The sequence below is a fragment of the Heterocephalus glaber genome, unplaced genomic scaffold (assembly GCF_053883595.1).
Source record: "Heterocephalus glaber isolate CG9 unplaced genomic scaffold, H.glaber_assembly_v1.0 deba00000809, whole genome shotgun sequence".
Lineage (NCBI taxonomy): Eukaryota > Metazoa > Chordata > Mammalia > Rodentia > Bathyergidae > Heterocephalus > Heterocephalus glaber.
In genome coordinates this window covers 753,160-759,159 of record NW_028258163.1, presented here as the reverse complement: position 1 = coordinate 759,159, position 6,000 = coordinate 753,160, and the positions used below count along the sequence as shown (strand labels likewise).

At 54.4% G+C, this 6,000-nt stretch overlaps 1 protein-coding gene across 1 annotated transcript in view; it reads left to right on the top strand.

The window, feature by feature from the left end:
* Nucleotides 1-880: 880 nt before the first annotated feature.
* The window catches only part of LOC101700858 (large neutral amino acids transporter small subunit 1), a 92,543-nt gene continuing 87,423 nt past the window's right edge, over nt 881-6,000 (top strand). The window contains 3 exon segments of the mRNA XM_013078357.3: nt 881-1,154; nt 1,760-1,950; nt 5,227-5,277. The gene's annotated coding sequence lies outside the window, so the exon portion shown is untranslated.

Genomic DNA, 6,000 nt, shown 5'->3' with positions numbered 1-6,000 from the left:
GGGGTCCAATTTCTGCAAACTATTCGGTTTTTTCTTGATTTTTCTCCCCGCTTTTTTTTTGAACAATACTTGAGAGTATCCTATTAGCGATATCGCGGGGGCCAAGCTAAAAGGGGGGAGGGGGGAGGAAAAAATTCAGGAAGCTGAAACCCCTCTTGGAGTTTTACTGGAAGAAAAAAAACGGGTCTGAGAGAGTCCTCCTTTTCATCATCGTCAAGCATCACTCATTTACTACCTTGACATTCCGGGCTCTGATTGACATCTGGAGTGGCAAAAAGCCATGAAACGCGATAGTTGGGCTGCATGTGGGCTGCTGACGGGCCTCTTGTAACCTCCAGTTCAGGGGCTTGACAATTTTTTTCTTCTTTTTCTTTTCTTTTTTTTTCCAACTGAGAGGAAGAGAAGAGAAAGAGGAAGAAAGGAGTATCGAGGAGGAGGGGAGGGGGGAGGAGGAGGAAGAAGAAAAAAGAAGAAATATCACAGGAAAAAAAAAACCTTTTCATTGTCTTTCCTGGGCTTCCCCTCCTAAAAATTAACAGTGGAGAATTGGGAGAAGTCTCCTTGGTTTGGGGAAAAAAAGAGGAATCTTCAGCCTAGATCACTTTCTTATCCGGACTAGGATATTAAATAGACGACACATCCAGGAGTTTATTGGGGCGCAGACCGATGGCGCAAAGGGTAGGTTTCAGTCTCCAACACTCACCTAGATATAGATCCTCTCCTAAGAGGCGCCTGCCCCAGGCCTGCTCTCCCTTCCAGCCGCTGCTGCTCGCTGCTTGATGGCGGCCAGTATTTTAAAAAATAGCAGCAAAATTATTCATCGGCTTCTCCCCCCCCCGTGCCTCTGCGGGTGTGCGTGTCTGGGCCCGCGTGTTCCAGCGCTGTGCGAGCGGGCGGGCGGCGAGTGCGTGTGCAATTGTTACACGCTTTCGCCTCGCTCCAGCGTTTCCCCCCCGCAGCGCGATCACCCGGTTCTCTCGCCGCTGCTCCCGCGGCTCGAGGCGGGCGCAGGCTGCGTAGGAGCCGCCGCCGGGGCCGCCTCTGGGGCCGCGCTGCCGCAGCGGCTGAGCCTCCACCTGGACTAGCCCGGGCTGCTTGTTTTGTCTCTGAAATTGACAAGGACGCAGGGAATCCGCTGCTAAATAACGTTTCTGGTAACTTTCACGTTCTTCCTCCTACCCTCCGCTGCCTGCCGCCCGGGGAAGGGACTCGCCCTTAGTCTTCCCTCGCCTTCGCGTTGGCGTCCACGTCCTGGTTATTAGCGTTTTTCTTTTTTTATTTTGTTTCATTTCGCCTTTTGATTTATTGGATCCTCCGGCGGAGGCGGTGAGGGGTGGGATCGGGGCTTCCTCCTCGCGTTCTCTGCCCTTCTCCCCGGGGAGCTCGCTATGGCTCTGCACCCTGCGGAGGGAGCGGGGCCTCCCCGCGGCCCCCTGCATCCCCGGCCACGCCGCCTCCTCTTTCTCCTCTAAAAGCTCCTCTTGGGTCGTTCTGTTTCCTGTAGGATTTTAAAACAACCCCCCTCCCCGTAACTTTCAACTCCGTTGTTTCGCCTGGTTTGGTTTCTTGTGTGTTCAACTTGTGCTGGGTACTTTTGTCTTTTCTGACTTGGTTTTTATCTTTCTCTTTCTCTCTCTCTCCCTTCCATCTCTGCCCCATTCCACTCCTGGCTTCGCTTTCTTTCCCTTGCTTCCTTTTCTTTTTCCTCGCTCTGCTCTCTCTCACCTCTGCGCCCCCTCCTCCTGGCCGGCTCTGACAGTAGATCCCTTTACGGAGGGATGGACGGAGTAGGGGCTCCCGCTTCCATGTATGAGACCCTGAAGCGCCTCGGCCGATCCCTCCAGTTTACCACCTGAACCACGGGCCGCCGCTTCACGCCACGCAGCACTACCGCACCCAAATGTCATGCCGGCCAGCATGGGATCCGCTATCAACGAATTGAAGCGATCTGTGGGTAAACCGACCCCCGGACCCAGTTTACTGTGTGTGAGTGTGAGCGAGAGTGTGTGTTTGTCTCGAGAGGAGTGGACAGCTAAGTGGGGAGTTATTTCTGTATGGGGTAGGGGGCTGCTTGCCTTAGGAAAGGACAGTGAAGGGAGCCAGCCCTTCTGCCCCTGAGTCAAGGACCCGGAAGATGTAGACTCCTCCACTCCCACGGCCCGGTCCTCCAAACCCCACAGCCGGAGTGACTGCGTCCTCAGAACCTTGCCTGGGCCTTCTCCCCAAGGACAGAATTCCTGGCCAAAGGACGCAGGGCTGCTTGTTCCAAGGCCCCTAACAGAGGCCTTGACGAAGGGGAACGTTTCCTGCTGCTGAAGAGCAACATTTTTCCCCCTCTTCAGTTTCCTACCGAGGGTCTGAAAGTCACTAAATGCAGCCTGAGCTGGGATCACGGTTGCTTCTGTCGGCCAGGAACTCCTAATCACCTTCTTAATTCTCTGTAAATAAAGGGGCAGACCTTGAAGTGCAGCCGGGTGGAAGGGACTGCTGCTTGCCCGGAGCTGCACTTGGGGGGCGCAAGGTAGATGGCTGGAAATTATTTTCCTTTCTGAGAGAACTCGGGGAGGGGTGGGCGGCACGCTCGGTACTAATGCTTGCACTGAGGGCTCTTTCGGCCGAGGGTAGGTTGGGAAGGCAGCGGGATACAGAGGGGAGGGAACAGTGGGTAAACAGCAACTGAGCCCAGAGCCAAAGGCCGCAAGCATCCCGGAAGTGTAGCTGAGCCGCCCAGAGGAACACAAAGGGCATTTGAGCATGCACACTTCCAAGTTTTAAAACACGATGCATTTATTTTTGTCTGCTGCAATGCTGGGAGAAATGTGGTCTTTGGAAGGCAGCTCTAGCGTGTTTAACATTCCTATTATTTTGGCCCCCACGCCCTGCCTTTACTAGAAGTAGAGCAAACAAGCTTATAAGGCAAGGGGGTGGAGCGATGAGAAGCGTGCTCTCGAGTTTAGGCAGTGTCACTCCGGTGTGTGTAGGCGAAGCGTTTGGCCTTGTTTGAGATGCCCTTTAAAGCCATTTTTATTTCCAAGATACTCCCTTTCTCGGGAGGTCAGGGCTGGGTCGCTGGGCTTGGTTCTTGGCCTCCGGTGCTGAAGGAGCCTGCATGAACTCCGGGCTCCACGCTGCCCGAGTTTCTGGGCTGTTTCATTGTGTTCCAACTGAGGGTGTTTTTTTTTTTTTTTTTTCAATTTGGCGGGCAAAAGTGGCCGGAGACTTCTCTGACCAGATCTGAGGGACTTCTGAGCCGATGGGAAAAGGGCAGGCTGTGTTTCTGACCCAGGCTCGGCTGACTGAGGAAGGGTTGGAAAGTGTGGTGCGTGCCTGTTGTGTTAAAGAAGGACTCGAACCCTCCAAACTTGTTGATTACAGTTCTCGCTCCTTCCCCTCTGCACGCCGCCTCCGTGTGTGTGTCTCTGCGTGGCGCTGCCCATTAGGCACCCGTTGTTTCCTGTTAGCTCTGGTCTTTGAGAAGTGCGAGCTGGCGATCTGCACGCCCCGGGAACCCCGAGTGGCAGGCGGCGACGTCTGCTCCACCGACTCCTTCAAGGAGGACATCGCAGTCTTCGCCAAGCAGGTCCAACTTTCTCCACCCGCCGCCCTCCCTCCCTTTCCTCGTAGCTTCCCCGGAAAGGAGGGAAAGGCCGGGACCCCAGATCCGTTCCTTTCCTCTGGCCCACTCCGCCCTCTGCGCCTCACCCCCATCCCTGAGCCTGGGGCCAACTGGAAGCTGAGATAAACGTGGGTGTCTGTCCCCCCACCCCCCAGCCAGGAACACCGGGCCGACCCTCGAATTAAAGTTGACCTGCCCCTCATCTGGGGCTTGGCCTTTTCCCTTGCCTGCGGCTACTAGAACAAGAATTGGGGAGAGGGGCAGTGGGGGACGGGGAGTGCCCGGAGCCCAGGAAGCTGGCGCCTCGGAGAGGTCTGCTGGAGGCACGGAGGCCAGGGAGGTGCAGAGCCCCAGCCCTCGGACCGCTGGATCGGGGGGTACTGCAGGCCGAGAACAGCCCTGAGTTGCTTGCTGCAACTCCGTGGTACCTGGTGTTCCTTCATGGGGCCAGGACCCGAAGGCCCTGCTTGGTTTTCAGGCGATCCCGCTGATTTCAGCTTCCGGGTTGCTTCGTGTGTTTTCCCACAGTCGCTTCCCTCCACTGCCCCCCCGGCCCCATCCGCACACCGCGTCTCAGGGGTAGCAGGGTTTGTCTTTCCAATCCGACTGAGTAATTCATGCCGACTTCCCCTGCTTCTTATAGGTTCGCGCCGAAAAGCCACTTTTTTCTTCAAATCCAGAGCTGGACACTTTGGTCAGGCTCTCGGTTTTGTACTCTCCCCAGCTGCGGGCCTCTCCCCTGCCCGGGAGCACCTACCGACCCGGGGAGTCCCCGGGAGTTCGAGCAGCCCCCCTTCAGGAGCTGTAGGGCCATAGGGAGGAAGGGAACGGCTCAGAGCCCGGCGAGGGAATGGAGGGCGAAGCCATCGAGGCAGATCCCGGGGCGAGAGGCGAGAGGCGAGAACTCGGGCCGGGGCGCTTCCAGGTCTCGGCCTCCCTAGTGAGCTGCAAGAAGCGAGTTGTTTCCTCTGCTGGCCGGGCGGGCCAACGACCCGGGTTCCCAGCCCTAAGGAAGTAACCGGGGGTCAGCGGAGGGCGGGCTGGGGTGAGGGCCAGGCCAGCGCAGGCCACTTTGAGGTGCGATTCTTTTGCTAATTTGCACGATTTCAATATTAAAAGTACTTAAATCCCCAGCCTCGCCATTCATCTTGAGTATTTCCTTCCTCAGTGAGGACGGATTTCGCTGGGTATGTGGTTCTAAAAAGCTTTTTCTGTCCAGAGAAGCGACCTTTTTTAAAATTTGGCCTGAGTCGAGGGAGGGGACTGTGAAAGAGGACTCTGGCGGGATCTGAAGGCCTAGTCCGAGGAAAGCAGTTCTTAAAATAAGCCGCACAGGGGAAAGATATTACTATGAAGCTCAGGTCGAGTCCGATTCCTACCCCTGGCCAATGAGGCAGAGATGATCAGTAATCACTTGGTTTTGCTGAGTATTTCTTGATGTGTGGGTTTTGCCTGGACACCGGCTCGGTTGTTGTCCCCCCTCCCCCTGCCCCGCCCCGCCCCGCCCCGCCCCGCCGTCCAAGTCACTCAACCTCCCACCCCCACCCTCCACCCCGCAGGATCCCAGAGTCACAGAGCCCTAACCCCAAGCTGTTAAACTTTCTTTTCAGATGATACAAGCAATACAAGTACTAAGGTTTCATCTTTTGGAGTTAGAAAAGGTAAGCCGGAAATAACATTTCACTCGCATGTTGATTAAGCCACAACTCCTAATTGGGATATTTTCAGCAAACCTGAAGTAGGAGGGTTTGCGTACCTGGAGATTTTGAACATGTTTCCACCTCCAGTTGCTCAACCCCGGGGCTCGGAGGATGAGTGAATCAGGGCAGCCCTGCCTTTGAAAGCACCCCTCTTACTTTTCCCCCCTAAACACTCAGGATTATTTTGAAATGAACCGACACTCTCTGCTTGTGTCTCTATTAGTTCTGCTCACCCTGGGCCCAGAGTTCATAAGTTAGGTGCAAACAGAGGGAATCATGCTCTCTGAGGTGTCTTTACAGGGCTCCGCAGTTCAATTTTCCTAGCAAACAAAACTCCTGGCTTATGAATGGCAAATATTACTGCTATCCCTAGTCCCAAGGTTTTAATATTTTGAAATGATCATCAAATCGGATTTTCCTCTCTGGTCCCCCAGTCTGAACCCAGTTATTTCCAGTCCTATTTCTTTCCCTCTTTTTATTGTAACTTGTTGCTCAGCGAAGTCTCTGGAGAATAATATCTGCTGCAACAATTGCCCTATTGTTTCCTTGCCTTCAACTATACCCCTTAATTAGGGTTAGTTTGGAAGACATCACATTGTTGCTCTTTCCAAAGCAACCTGGTATTTTTTCCTCTTTAAAAATGAAACAAACAATAACAACATAAGCTGAACTCTCCATCATACC